This window comes from Erinaceus europaeus, chromosome 3 (genome assembly GCF_950295315.1).
Source record: "Erinaceus europaeus chromosome 3, mEriEur2.1, whole genome shotgun sequence".
Taxonomy (NCBI): domain Eukaryota; kingdom Metazoa; phylum Chordata; class Mammalia; order Eulipotyphla; family Erinaceidae; genus Erinaceus; species Erinaceus europaeus.
The window spans coordinates 130,282,643-130,299,005 of record NC_080164.1 but is presented as its reverse complement, the minus strand read 5'-3'; positions in this window follow the sequence as shown (position 1 = coordinate 130,299,005).

Below are 16,363 nucleotides of genomic sequence, written 5' to 3'. Positions count from 1 at the left end.
CTGAAATTAACTCAGACTAGATAGAGCATTTTCTTTATCAGTGAGTTAATATTGACTTACAAAATTACAACATAATAGGGGTACAGCTACACACCATTCTCACCACCAGAGTTCTGGATCCCCAATTCCTTCCTTGTAAGCTACCGCAGTTCTCTCAAGATTACAGATATATGGGGATTGGGCGGTAGCCCAGCTGGTTAAGCGCACGTGGCGGAAGGATCCTGGTTCAAAATCCGGCTCCCCACCTGCAGGGGAGTCACTTCACAGGTGTGAAGCAGGTCTGCAGATGTCTATCTTTATCTCCCCTCTTCTCTCCATTGCTCTCTGATCTATCCAACAACGATGACATCAAGAACCACAACAATAACTACAACAATAAAACAAGGGCAACAAAAGGGAATAAATAAATAAATAAATAAATAAATAAAAGATTTCTATTAAAAGAGATTACAGATATAGGTAAACTATTATTTCTACAATAATCTTTCTGTAGTTGTAAATATTTGGCCTTTTTTGTGAGGGGGGGGTCTCATCTTGTTTTCCTTTCCAAGTCACACATACCTATTTTTGCATTCAGATGTCACTCCCTTTTTCCTCCTCTCTCTCTTTCCTGATGGAGTTGGAGTTCAGCACTCTCTGACCATCCTCCCCCTATCATTTCTTCCCCACTGAGAGTATGGATCAAAATTAGTTTTGGGGTACAGAAGGTGGGAGTACTGGCTTCTGTAATTGCTTCATCGCTGGACGTGGACATTGGTAGGTTGATCCATACCCCCAACCTATTTCTATCTTTCCCTAAGTGGGGTAGAGCATTGAAGCAGTGAGGTTCCAAGATACATTGGTGAGGCCATCTAACCCAGGGAAGTCAAGATGGAGTAATGATAGCATCTACAACTTGGTGGCTAAAGGGCAGCAAGATACAAAGCAGGACAAAATGATTAATGAACAGGAAACAAAAAGTAGGAGTAGAGCAGATAAGACTAGGGATTTTAGGGTAGAAAGAAGCTAGGGAGTCCATTCTATGCATGTTCTTAAAGGCCCACAACTATCGTTTTTTGTTTGAATTTGATAGCTAAGAAGGAACTGGACAAAAATATTGTCCAAGAAGACAGTGTCAGAGTAGAGAAAAGGCTACAAAGTTGGATTAGGGTGCAGATTAGATCCCATTCTTGAAAAAAGTCTATGAGTAAAATTAACTTTTTACCTCATCCTGCTGATATAGAATATATATAGCATAAGAGCCTGTGTAACTTCTAAGTCCCTATTGGTCTGAGCTCACAGTTCCATAGCTGGGAACATTGCAGGCTGAACTCATCTCAGGAGCAGTCTTCTTTGAGTGAGGGCAGGATGACCCAGCTTCCCTTCAAAATATAGGCACTCCTTATTTTTGCTGCTTTATGAGGAGATCAAGGTTATGTGAAGGCCCACAAGAGTGGCTATGATGTTGTTTATGATGAAAGTGACCACTGATGGGTGGATAGAAGGATGCATTCTAATGCATTTAGGCCCATTATATTTGTGTGGGAATTCAGGGATTCCCTGTCTAGAGCCCTAGTTGATGGGGTTATTAATTAGCCACTACTAGTTAAGCCAATCCATAAAATAAAAGAGCATTTTCTTTTATTTTACGTCCAGGGTTTCTCTCTTTCCCTCCTCCACACCCCCCCCTCCCCCGGGGGTTTCTTTTTTCTTTTCCCTCCAGGGTTATCTCTGGGGCTCACTGCCTACACTACAAATCCACTGCTCCTGTGACCATTTTTTTCAGTTTATTTATTTATTTATTTTTGGATAGGACAGAGGGAAATTGAAAGGGGAGGGAAAGATAGAGAAGGAAGAGAGAAAGACAGACACTTGCTCAAACCAGATTCCTACACTGCTTCTTGTGTTTCCTACTATGTGTGATTAACCTGGTGTGCCACCGCCTCACCCCCTAGAGCATTTTCTATGTATGCGTTGAATAGAGACAGAGAGAAATTGAGACAGAAGGAGGAGAGAGGGAGAGGAAAAGAGCATTATTTCGCTGTTCATGAAGCTCCCCCCCCCCCCCCCCCCCCGTAGCAGAGGACAGGGGATTTAAACCCAGGTCCTTGTACATGGTAATGTGGACACTTTCTGGCCTCCAGGCTAGAGCATTTTTAACTTCAGAATATGTAATATATATGTATATATGTTCATTTTTGGTTACTAAAATTAAAATTTGCATGAGAAAGTCAAAGAGAGGGAGAGGGAGAGGGAGAGGGAGAGGGAGAGGGAGAGGGAGAGGGAGAGGGAGAGGGAGAGGGAGAGGGAGAGAGAGAAGACCAGAGCACTTCTCAGTTCTAGGTTGCAGCAGTACCAGAATTGAACCTAAAGCCTCTAAGGCCTCAGGTATGCAAGCGATGTGCTCTATTACCTTTAGCTATCTCCCAGCCCTAAAATTAAAGTTATATATTAAAAAGTGATGTGGCATTTAGTAAGTATAAACTTCATTTATACTTAAAAATGAAGTGAGGAAAAAGCAAACAGACATACACTGAGTTGGGGGAATAATAGAAAAATAAGATATGGCAAAGGAAGAAACCAGTTTTGTATTATTTCTAAAAAGAATCAAGTAAAAACAAATGAGAGGGAAATGAGAGAATGCCAGGTCTCACTATAGAGCACAGCTGGCTTGAGTCAACTATCTGTTCTTGCTATTTAGAATTCAGGAAGATACTCAGATTGTTAAATGGACCACAAAATGAAAGATCTGGAAAGTTGCCCTCTTCTGTACTCTGTCTGGTCAGCCCCTCTTAAAGAGAGCCCAATTTTAGATTTAGAATGCATAGTCAAAAACTAAAAATATGCCTAGAAAACTTAAAAGTTTAATCCATGAACCAAGACTAAGGAAAGTCAAGGTAATACTTGTCTAATTTAAATTTCCTTTTTGAGGGCTCCCATAAAGACCAAAGGGAGCAGGAGACACCCTCTTCTTCTAATGGATAGTGAATGAGAAGGAAAATATTTAATATTTCTTCTGTTTTGCTGCAACACACCTCCGCCTCAGCCTGTCCAGGTTTTGCCCTGTGTATTCCTTTTCTTGCCTTCTATTTTATTTTTTTAAATATTTACTTGTTAGAAACGCAGAGAAATTGAAAGTTGGGGGAAATAGAGATAGAGAGACACTTTCAGCACTATTTCACTACTTGTGATGCTTCCTTCTTGTGGGTGGGGGCAGAAGGCTTGAACCTGAGTCTTTGTGAATTATAACAACTGAGTGCACCACCACTCAGCCCTGCTTTGCTTCATAAGTACCACCTGTAATCTGAATTTGGTATATGCATTACAGCTAAGTAAAAGACACTGGACTTGGAGATGGGAGGGGGTAGTGTAAGGTACCCAGTACACCATGATGAAGAGAGACTTGGGTTGGTGGTGGGAGTGGTATATGGATACTTATCATGAGGAGATAAGAAAGTGTGCTTATGTATCAACAGTTATCCTAAACCATTATCTTCCCCAATAAAATAATTTGGGAAAAGTATTTAATACGTGCTTTTACCTTATCTAAGTTATTTATTGAGTACTAGTCCATGTACTATTTTTAGTGCTGAAGATACAGGAATTTCAGTGCTAATTCATGAGGTAACAGGGTTAGCATTTATGATCTCTATGTGTGTGATTATGGATACAATTTTTTAATAAGTCAATTGTATTGGTTCACCATTGGTTTATTATAGTATAGAAGTTCAAAACTACAGTCACTCAGCTGTAAGTACATACACTTCATCATATACACTGCCAAAACTTTAGTGCCATTCCATTACCACTCTTTCCCCTCCATGCTTCCTCTTGCTCCCTCTGGTAATCATCACATTTTCCAGAGCCTATGAGTTATTTTTGTTGTGTTTTGACAGTTTGTTTGCCTCGTAGTACAGTAAGGTACTTGTATACTTTCTAACTAGTGTTTCTGTATTCTCAGATAAATGCCTAGAAGTCGCTTTAATGGGTCATTTGGTGTTTCCAGTTTTAGTTTTCTAAGTAATTCCTATACCTTTTTATGCTCCACCTATTTTCATCCTGACCAGCAGTCTGCAATTAGCTCCTTTTTTATGGCTATTGCTTGTTTGTTGGTTGGTTGATTGGTTTGTTATTTTTTTATTATCTTTATTTATTTATTGGATAGAGACAGCCAAAATTTGAGAGGGCAGGCAGTAATAGAGAGGGAAAGAGACAGAGATACCTGCAACACTGCTTCACCACTCAAAAATCTTTCCCCCTGCAGGTGGGGATCCAGGGCTTGAATCCAGGTCCCTGTGCATTATAATGTGCATTCAACCAGGTGCACCACCACCTGGCCCTGGTTTGTTGACGTTACCAAGCTTGCTCATCTCTAGCTGTCGGTGGTCCTGGACATCAGAAGGACTCACTTATGTAAGATCTGTGTACCTGTTTGATGTCACTGTGCTGTCATCCACCTTTGGGAACTTTTAAAAAAATTTCTTTATTGGGGAAATAATGTTTACATTTGACAGTAAATACAATAGTTTGTACATTCATAACATTTCCCAGTTTTCCATATAACAATACAACCCCCACTAGGTCCTCTATTATCCTTCTTGGACCTGTATTCTCGCCCCCCACCCACCCACCCCAGAGTCTTTGTCTTTTACTTTGGTGTGATACGCCAATTCCAGTTCAGGTTCTGCTTGTGTTTTCTCTTCTGATCTTGTTTTTCAACTTCTGCCTGAGAGTGAGATAAACCCATATTTATCTTTCTGTTTCTGACTAATTTCACTTAACATGAATTTTTGAATGTCCATCCAAGATCAACTGAAAACGGTGAAGTCACCCTTTGGGGACTTTTATTATGATTCTATTTTCTAAGTTTTATACATTGAACTTCTATCTTATGATAATGAATGAAAGTTACTTTAAAAGTAAAAATAAAGCATCTTTTGGAGGATCAAGTAGTGACACACCTGATAGAGCACATGGTACCATGCAAAGACACAGGTTCAAGCTTCAGTCCCCACCAACTGGGACAAAGGAAGTTTCATGAGTGCTGAAAAAGTGCTGCAGGTGTCTCTATCTTTTTAAAATATTTATTTATTATTATTTATTCCCTTTTGTTGCCCTTGTTGTTTTATTGTTGTAGTTATGATTGATGTCATTGTTGTTGGATAGGACAGAGAGAAATGGAGAGAGGAGGGGAAGACAGAGAGGGGGAGAGATAGACCCTGCAGACCTGCTTCACCGCCTGTGAAGTGACTCCCTTGCTGGTGGAGAGCCAGGGGCTCAAACCGGGATCCTTAGGCCGGCCCTTGCGTTTTATGCCACCTGAGCTTAACCCGTTGCTCTACCACCCGACTCCCAGGTGTCTCTCTTTATCTCTATGTCTCTCACCGTTATTGGAATAAAAAGAAGCTGACAGGCAGCAGTAGAATCATATAGGCATTCAGTCGCAGCAATAATATTAGTGCATTAGTGAGTGGAGATACATCACTCAGTAGGCTTGAAAATGGCAAAATCATTACAAAGAAGATTTGTCTGGCGATATCAATTACAAGTTTCACTCTCAAAGGTCACTCTGCAGGAAACTGACTGACATCGCTGCTTCATGTTCTTAAATCTTTGAATCAGACTTGTCCAGACTCTTACCCTCTCATCAGAATACAAATTAATCCTTCCACTTGCCAGCAGCAAGCAATTCACTTGTTAAGGCATGTTAGCTATTTCTTAAAATGCCTAGTTCTGTTTTTTGTGAAACCCCATGTCTATTTCCTCTACCTTCTCCCTCATGCCAGAAAGTATCTCCTTAAGACTAATTCCCTCTGATAAGTGATATTATTATTTTCTATTTTTTTTCCAGAGCATTGTTCAGCTCTGGCTTATTGTGTTGCTGGGGACTGAACCTGGGACCTTTGGTGCCTCAGAAACAAGAGTCTTTTTGCATAACCATTATGCTATCTGCCCATCCCTTAGCATAAAATTTGGATGTACATAGAAAATATTGAGTTATCAGAAAAATCATGACATAGTTTTCTGTGTAAAAACGCGTTACGACTTTTCCAACATCCCAAAATGTAATTATTATCATTTTGACTAGTTAGTTAGCAGCTTTATAAAATTATAAGAGTGCAGGGGTTTAATTGTGCACCCATCCATGGTCAATGTAAGCCACCACACTCTTGACCAAAGTTCTGTGCCCCCCTCCCCAATAACCAACACAAATCTCACAGTGTCTAGGAGATCATTGGGTTACTGTTTTTTTTTTTTTTAAGTTCATGTGTTTCAGTTCTCTACATTCCACATTTGAGTGCTACCACCCAGTAGTTATTCTTTGTCCCTTTACTTGTTTCACCTAGAAAATCACTTCCAGTTTTGTTCCAAATGATACAATTTCACCTTTGGAAAAAAAATACAATTTTTCCCCTGGCCCCCACCTACAGAGAGAAAGCTTCATGAGTAGTGAAGCAGTACTGCAGATGTCTCTCTGTCTCTCTCCCTCTCTCTACCCCCCTCTCCTCTCAATTTCTCTCTGTCTCTAATCAATAATAAATAAGATTTAAGAGTTTTAAAAAGAAAAATATGAATTTAAATAAACATCTGTTCTTGTCTCCTCTGACTTATCACCTACTTAGTGGGAGGACAAGGAGGAGCTATATTAAAAGTCTCATCTGGTTTTAAAGTTAATAAAGTTGAGTAGTTTGTATCATTCCTCTATGGTAGTAATTTACAAATTTTCATAGGTATGAAGTTCTTTTTTTTTCTTTCTTTTTTTATTGGGGAATTAATGCTTTACAGTCAACAGTAAATACAATAGTTTGTACATGCATAACATTTCCTAGTTTTCCATATAACCCCCCACTAGGTCCTCTGCCATTATATTCCAAGACTTGAATCCTCCTGCCCACCTACCCCAGAGTCTTTTACTTTGGTGCAATACACCAACTCCAGTCCAAGTTCTGCTTAGTGTTTTCTCTTCTGATCTTGTTTTTCAACTTGTGCCTGTGAATGAGACCATCCCATATGAATCCTTCTGTTTCTGACTTATTTCACTTAATGTGAATTCTTCAAACTCCATCCAAGATGGGCTGAAAATGGTGAACTAACCATTTTTAATAGCTGAGTATTATTGTGTATGTATACCATAACTTGCTCAACCACTTAATCTGTTGTTAGACATCTGAGTTGCATCCAGGATTTGGCTATTACAAATTGTGCTTCTATGAACATAGGTATACACAGATCATTCTGGATGGATGTGTTTAGTTCATTAGGATATAGCCCTAGTAGAGGAATTGCAAAGTCATAGGGTAGATCCATTTCTAGCCTTCTGAGAGTTCTCCAGACTGCTTTTTTTTTTTTTATTTAAATTTTTAATTTAAGAAAGGATTAGTGAACAAAAGCATAAGGTAGGAGGGGTACAACTCCACACAATTCCCACCACCCAATCCCCATAACCCACCCTCTCCCGTGATAGCCTTCCCATTCTCTAGCCCTCTGGGAGCATGGACCCAGGGTCGTTGAGGGTTGCAGAAGGTAGAGGGTCTGGCTTCTGTAATTGCTTCCCTGCTGAACATGGGCGTTGACTGGTCGGTCCATACTCCCAGTCTGCCTCTCTCTTTCCCTAGTAAGGTGGGTCTCTGGGGAAGCTGAGCTCCAGGACACATTGGTGGGGTCTTCAATCCAGGGAAGCCTAGCCAGCATCCTGGTGGCATCTGGAACCTGGTGATTGAAAAGAGAGTTAACATACAAAGCCAAACAATTTGTTGAGCAATCATGGATCCCAAGATTGGAATAGTGGAGAGGAAGTGTTAGGGAGGTACTCACTGCAAACTCTAGTGTAATCCTGCTTTCAGGTATATATTTTGCAGTAGTTTATGGATACGTGTGCACATACGCTCTCTCTCACAGAAACTGGTGTATGTCTAGGTTATGGGACTTTGTTAGAAAGTGAACTACCTGAGATGAAATTAGAGTGTACTATAAAAGGAAAGGTCTCACCTGAGTAATGAAGCTGAAGGGTTGTCATTCCACACGTGAAGTCTCTGGATACACACTGAGGTGAAGCATGTTGAGATGGCAATCGTTGCTTTGGTTAGGTTGTGGTCGGCGGATGCAATATTATTTGGTATGGATTGGGAGAAGCATACGGGAAAGTGAGCCCTATCCAAGGGTTCCAGGACTGGGGGAAGTAGGGGCTCTATAGTGAAGATGTGAGGTTCCTGCTGTCTTAGGGTTCAAAAAGACAATCGATAGTTAATATTATCATCACATTATTTGTTAATTGGGTTAACTTTGAAAAGTCCCTTTGTTATGGTTTGCTGTACAGTACCCAGTATCTTGTATATAGCTGTGCTATTGGAAGCTTCTAATCTACTTGGTCTAGGCTTTTGAGAGAGTCCGCATATCAAATACGTAGCCTATCTATTAAAAAGATTCAGTTTGTCTTTTGAGAACCTTTGAGACATACAATTGATTTCCCCCTCTCATATTAATTAACTACTGATTTATATGTCTACATTTTGCTAGGAGTGTACATAAACACCATTCCAGGGGTAGGATCAATTTACATTCCCACCAGAAGTGCAGTAGGGTTCCTTTGTCCCCACAACCTCTCCAGCATTTGTTGCTGCTATCTTTTCTGGTGTATGACATTCTCACAGGAGTGAAGTGGTATCTCATTGTTTTCTTTATTTGCATTTATTTGACAATCAATGACTTGGAGCATTTTTTCATGTGATTCTTGGCCTTTTTGATCTCTTTTGTAGTGAATATTCTGTCCATGTTGTCTCCCCATTTTTGGATAAGAACATTTGTTTTCTTGCTGCTGAGTTTGGCAAACTCTTCATATATTTTGGTTATTAGCCTCTTGTCTGATGTATGGCATGTAAAGATCTTTGCCCATTCTGTGAGGTACTGGTTTCTTTTGCTGTGCAGAAGCTTTTTAATTTGATGTAGTCCCATAGGTTTATTCTTGCCTTAGTATTCTTTGTAATTGGATTCATTTCATTGAAGATGTCTTTAAAATTTATGCAGAAAAGAGTTCTGCCAATATTTTCCTCTAAGTATCTGATAGTTTCTGATCTTACATCCAAGTCCTTGATCCACTTGGAATTTACTTTTGTGTTTGGTGAAATATGGTGGTTCAGTTTCATTCTTCTGCATGTTTCAACCCATTTTTTCCAACACCATTTATTGAAAAGACTCATCTTTCCCCATTTAATACTCTGGGCACCTTTGTCAAAGATTAGATATCCCATAGGTGTGGGGGCTTACTTCCAGGCTCTCAATTCTATTCCACTGGTCTATATGTCTATTGATGTTCCAGTACCAAGCAGTTTTGATTACAATGGTCCTATAATACAATTTGAGACCTGGGAGTGTGATGTCTCCAGTTGTGTTCTTTCTTCTCAAGATTGTTTTGGCAATTCTTGGTCTTTTATGGTTCCTGATAAACATTTGTAGCTTTTGTTCTATTCTCCTAAAAATGTGGTTGGAATCTTGATGGGGATAGCATTAAATCTGTATATTGCTCTGGGTAGTATATTCATTTTAAAGATATTAATTCTTCCAAGCCATGAACATGGAATATTTTTCCACTTCTTTGGGTATTTTTCTATTTCCTTGAATAGAAACTCATAATTTTCAGTATACAAGTCTTTCACTTCTTTGGTTAGGTTGAAAGCCTTTCTCATTGAGTACTCGACAGATATCTTGCCATTCTCTTCTGGCTTGTAGTGTTTGTGTGGAGAAATCTGCCGCCAATCTTACAGGTTTTCCTCTGTAGGTGACTCTTTGTTTTTCTCTTGTAGCATTCAAGATCTTTTCCCTATCCTTATTCCTTTTCATTCTAAATATGATGTGTCTTGGTGTCTTTAAGTCTCTGTTCATTCTACTTGGGACCTTCTAAGCCTCTTGAACCTTTATGTCTTTTATGTTGTCTAGACTGGAGAAGTTCTAAGCTTTTAAGTCCTGTAGAATGCTTTCTTCCCCTCCCTCTCTTTCTTCCTCTGGCAAGTCAAAAGCGCGTATATTATTTCTTTTTTTTTTAATAAATCAGATATATTTTATTTATTTATTTATTCCCTTTTGTTGCCCTTGTTTTTTATTGTTGTAGTTATTATTGTTGTTGTTGGATAGGACAGAGAGAAATGGATAGAGGAGGGGAAGACAGAGAGGGGGAGAGAAAGATAGACACTTGCAGACCTGCTTCACTGCTTGAGAAGCTACTCCCTTGCAGGTGGGAAGCCAGGTCTTGAACTGGGATCTGTGATAATTGCTGAAGAAATCACAGAGTACAAATGGGATTTGTTTGGAAACTCACAGGGCCAAGTAGTGTTGCCAGCTTGGTTCTGGCTGATGGCAGAGCAGATGAACTGAGCCCATGGCTTTGGATCCTCAGGGCATGGGAGTCTCTGTGCATAACCACTGTACTGTCTCTCCCCCACCCTGATTAATCTCTTGGTCAAGAGTGAGTGATTAAGCTAAAAAGCCTACTTAGAGTTAAAAAGCCCTCATGATCCCATAACCTACAGGGAAGAAAAAGAACAAAAGAGGCTTTAACAGTCAGTGTGTTTCAACTCAGGGAATGAGAAAACTCTAAATTCATCAGGAGTATAATGAGGAAAGGTCTCCACTATACAGCCCCACCTCTAGTCCACCAGGGTGTAGATTTTCTCCTGAGTTTTCCGGCCAGTTCTGTGCCTCCCTGATGTCAGCACGTGGCCTCCTGGCTACTGCTGCAGCCTCTGGAAGACAATAGCAATGGAGACTCACAGTTTCACTTGGTGAGCCTCAGGGGAGTGCTCTCCTCCCATCAGCAGTCTTTTTGTTAGTGAAACAGAGTGGAAGTGGTTCCACAACCCAACCGGCAAACTGACAGACTTTTACCAGCCACTCGGGAATAGATACAGGCTATAGCTCCAGGAATCTCTCCTTAGGGCTCCTCTCTGTCCACAAGCCGCAAGTGTTTGCACTCACTGGTGATTTACTAGGTTCCCAACGTAGTTCTAGTCCTGTCTTGTTGCATTCCCAAGTGATCTCCTTTAATTTTCCTAGTTGGTAGGGGAAAGGAGAGGAGTGGAGAGAAACACAGCTTCTGCTAGGATGTCCTCATTCTGCTTTCTTTTTATAAAATATTTATTATATGAGAAAAGAGAGGTCACCTGGAGTAGTGGGGATAAAGCCATGTCCCTCATGCATTCAGTAAACGTGTTCTCCCACTGAAGCACTGCCTAAACATGTAAGTGTGTCAGATTTTGATGGGAACTCTCTTACATATCAAGCCTTAGGTCCCATTTCATTTCAAGGATCAGGGGTATCCACAGGTTTTATTAACTCCCAGGTAGTTTTGATTAACCACTGAGTATATAAGCCATTGCTCTATAATACGTTCAATCTCTTGGTTAAATATGCTCAGATTCTAATTTTTCTTCTAATTATGCCAGGCCAAGATGGAGAATGTGTCAAGACTCCAAGGTCAAATATATATTTGGTTGCTGTTTGTTTGACTTCTGCTTGTAGTGGAAGTTAATAGTTAGAGGAGCTCATCATGCATCCTCTCTGGACTAAGAGAGGGCCCATGTCCTCCCTCTGATAACTGACTCCTCTCAGTTAATGTGGAAACTAGAGACCTGTGGGGTTTGACTGTGGTTCTTTCCAGCTTGAGCTGCAAACTGTTTTCTAGAACTCTACAAATGCATGCTCTGTTCTTAGCTAATCCCCATGGGTAAGCTCCCTAGCCAGACCTTCTACATGTGGTAAATCCTTTTTTACAAAGGAGTCTCAGGATAACTAGAGCTCAAGGCCTCATAAGATTACTGTACTGCCCTTTGCTCTAGGCTTAGCTTGCCATAAATTCCTGAGGGGAAGTAGGGCTTGAGTGTGTGTGTGTGTGTGTATGTGTGTGTGTGTGTGTGTGTGTGTGTGTGTGTGTTTCCCTTGAGTGACAAAGGGAAGTCTTTCTCTACTTTTCTCTTTTCTGTGTAACAGATCCAGTCCACAAACACCATTGTTCCTATACCATCCTTATTATCCATTTTGCACCTTTTACAAACTCAAATTCAGTTCTTGTAGTTCCTATAAGGACTGAACCCTTAATTTTATCGTTTAGTTTTCACATAAAACTTTGTTGTTGTTTTATTTCCCTGGCTTTCATTCTTGCTATACAAGTGCAAAAATAAATTAACAGAAGTATTTTTAATAGTAGTAAGTATATGTTCAAGAAATATTGGTAGCTCCAGGCAGTCAACAACAGAATTCTTTAGTAAACTGGTTCATCATTTTCTGCAACTTATCTCTAGATGCAAAGGGCAATCTGAGAGTCTATGGTGTCAAGTCAGAAGCACATACACACCAAGTCTGAACACATTAACTAGCATCAATGATAAATAATGGCATGTTCATTCAAGGTAATGTGCTGCTTTCAAATGAAAAAAAAATTTAATTTCTTTATTGGGATTAATGGTTTTTATAGTCAACAGCAAAATACAATATTTTGTACATGTGTAACATTTCTCAGTTTTCCACATAACAATCACCCCCCTCTAGGTCCTCCTCTGCCATCTCCAAGTGAAGAAATTTACTTTCTTGTAAACTAGGGAGATGTCAATTTTTTTTTCCTTCAGAGTTATCACAGGGACTTGGTGCCTGAACATGAGTCCACTGCTCCTGGAGGCCATTTTTCCATTTTATTGGGTAGGACAGAGAGAAATTGAGAGAGGAAGGGAGACAGTGAAGGGGAGAGAATGATAGACATCTGCAGAACTGCTTCACCGTTTGTGTAGCAACCCCTCTGCAGGCCAGGCGGGGAGCTGGGGGCCTGGATCAGATCCATGGGAAGATCTTTGCTCTTTGTACTATGTGTGCTTAACCCAGTGTGCTACCCCCTTCCCCACCACCTCACCCTCCATCCCCGCCCCACTCACATGTAAAATAGTTTGAAGGGTGTTCTTTTCCAGGGAAATTACTTTAGGCATGGAAGGAAACATTTAGCTACACAAAAGGTGTACTACTCAATCATATTAACCTACTCACACTTTCCTTTTTCACTTACCAGATTTTATTAAGCTTAATTTTTTCACCCCTTTTTAATCAGACTCTGGGAATTTGTATTTTCAACTTCTATACTAGAATTTTGTTTTGTTTTTTAACTTGTTAGATATGTCTAAGACATAGTTCCTTATCTTCAACCCAAAATATTGCTGCTCTTCCAATTTCTCTGTGGAGATGATGGCCAAAGAGCTGTCATACTCAGCTCCCATTGCTTACACAAGCCAGCCAGCCTACTATGTAAAGATGCAACTGCACATTCAACACTTGTGATTTATTGCTTTATTCAGGACTCTGGTATTTTCTCTTCCTTCGCTCTCCACAACTGTACTTTATTCAAATCAAATCTTCACCACTTATCTCAACTTCTTTGGCCCATGCCCATCACTCTTCACAAACGGCTCTCTCATGTTTAATTTTTCTTTTTTCTTTCTTTCTTTTTTCCCCTCCAGGATTATTGCTGGGGCTCGGTGCCTGCACCACGATTCCATGGCTCCGGGAGGCCTTTTTTTTTTTTTCACCTCTTGTTGCCCTTGTTGTTTAACGTTGCTGTGGTTTTATTATTGTTGTTGTTTTATTATTGTTGTTGTTGATGATGTAGTCGTTGTTGGATAGGACAGAGAGAAATGGAGAGAGGTGGGGAAGACAGAGAGGAGGAAAGATAGACACCTGCAGACCTGCTTCACTGCTTGTGAAGTGACACCCCCAGGTGGGATGCCTGGGCTCCAACCGGATTCTTACAGGGGTCCTTGGCGCTTTGTGCCATGTGTGTTTAACCTGTTTCGCTACTGCCTGACCACCCTCATGCTTAATTTTTAGTATCACCTGTAAAACCAATTCCAAGAACCATAACTGCTGAGCTCCAGCTCAGCATGTATGAATGCATCTATCTAAAATTTCTAGTGAACACAAATGCAGGTTAAAATCTAACTCTTCCTTCTCATTTTCTGTCTTTATTCAGGCACATTCTCTTCCTGCAATTATCTGCATCTTTAACAACTGTTCTCCTTGCCGACAGCCTAGATTCTTTCAGATACTGAGTGTACTTTAGATTCTGCCAGATACTGAGTGTTTGTTTTCCAAAGCACAGATCTAGTGTTAAGAAAATACCTTGTCTAAATTCACTGTGCTTAAAAGCACTTTATTCCAGTTAAGACCAAGTTTCTTTTTTTTTTTATTTTTTTATTTAAGAAAGGATTAATGAACAAAAACATAAGGTAGGAGAGGTACAACTCCACACAATTCCCACCACCCAATCCCCATAACCCACCCCCTCCCATGATAGCTTTCCCAGTCTCTAGCCCTCTGGGAGCATGGACCCAGGGTTGTTGAGGGTTGCAGAAGGTAGAAGGTCTGGCTTCTGTAATTGCTTCCCTGCTGAACATGGGCGTTGACTGGTCGGTCCATACTCCCAGTCTGCCTCTCTCTTTCCCTAGTAAGGTGGGTCTCTGGGGAAGCTGAGCTCCAGGACACATTGGTGGGGTCTTCAATCCAGGGAAGCCTGGCCAGCAACCTGGTGGCATCTGGAACCTGGTGATTGAAAAGAGAGTTAACATATGAAGCTAAACAATTTGTTGAGCAATCATGGATCCCAAGCTTGGAATAGTGGAGAGGAAGTGTTAGGGAGGTACTCACTGCAAACTCTAGTGTACTTCTGCTTTCAGGTATATATTTTGCAGTAGTTTATGGATACGTGTGCACATAAGCTCTCTCTCACAGAAACTGGTATATATCTAGGTTATGGGACTTTGTTAGAAAGTGAACTACCTGAGATGAAATTAGAGTGTACTATAAAAGGAAAGGTCTCACCCGAGTAATGAAGCTGAAGGGTTGTCATTCCACATGTGAAGTCTCTGGATACAGTCTTAGGTGAAGCATGTTGAGGTGGCAATCGTTGCGTTGGTTAGGTTGTGATCGGCGGATGCAATATTATTTGGTTTGGATTGGGAGATGCATACGGGAAAGTGGGCCCTATCCAAGGGTTCCAGGACTGGGGGAAGTAGGGGCTCTATAGTGGAGATGTGAGGTTCCTGCTGTCTTAGGGTTCAAAAAGACAATCGATAGTTAATGTTATCATCACATTATTTGGTAATTGGGTTAACTTTGAAAAGTCCCTTTGTTATGGTTTGCTGTACAGTATCCAGTATCTTGTATATAGCTGTGCTATTGGATGCTTCTAATCTACTTGGTCTAGGCTTTTGAGAGAGTCCGCATATCAAATACATAGCCTATATATTATAAAGACCAAGTTTCATGTTAAATTGAATATTAAATAAAAGGTCTTTATATCCATCAAAGAGATACTTATTGTGTGCAAAGGAGATTGTAAAAATCACCCAAGCACATAATGCAACAAAATTAGAACCAATAGTAAAAATGACCCCAAACAACTATTTGATAGGAAATTCAAATTTTTTCAGTGGCTGTATTTTAAAGATGACTTTAAAATATAAAACACTGTAACATTAATAAGAATAATGTAACACTATAAACATTAATAAGAACACAAGCAGTGCACTTAAAAACCTGTGGGCTATAGGTAAATAGTACTAAGAACAAAATGGTTATGCTCATATAAATTTAAAGAACCTGGGTGTTTGCTCTTGGTAATATGTGTGATTAATTGAGTGCACCACCAATAGGCCCCTCTTTTCCTTTCATTAACTCTAGGTTTTGACTAATCTAAACGAAAGTAAAAAAGTTATAAATATATAAAACAGCTAACATCTAAGACCTTATCAATAATTTAAAATCAGATGTAAAATATATGAACCAGCTCAAATAGTTGCTGCAAAGCCCCAGAAGACAATGATCAACACAAATGGTAGAGCTTCAATAGGTGATTCTTATGATACTTCAGCTCATTCTGCACAAAGATAAAAGGCACTTTCCAAATTCTTTCCCATAGCTAGTATAACTGTGACATTCAACTACAGCATATAACAATAAAAAAACATATGCACCACCCCCAGTTTTCAACTATCTGGAAATGCAATTTATAGAAATAGTGATATAAAAATAAATATTCATACTGATGGAGCGTCTACAAAAGGTTAGATCTAAGATCCAGTTTACAGAGTGTGTGTGTGTGTGTGTGTGTGTGTGTGTGTGTGTGTGTGTGTGTGTGTGTGTGTGTGTGTGTGTGTGAAAGAAGCAAAGTATTTGTCAAAGACCTTTTAACTTTGCTTAAATAGGATTTATTTATTAATGAGAAAGAACAAGCCAGAGCATCACTTTGGCATTTACAGTACCAGGGAGCGAGCTTGGGGAGCTCAAGCTTCAAGCCCTGCTGTGTTGCTTCCTGGATCACTGGATAAATTGTTTCTGAAGATTATCTGGAATAGCA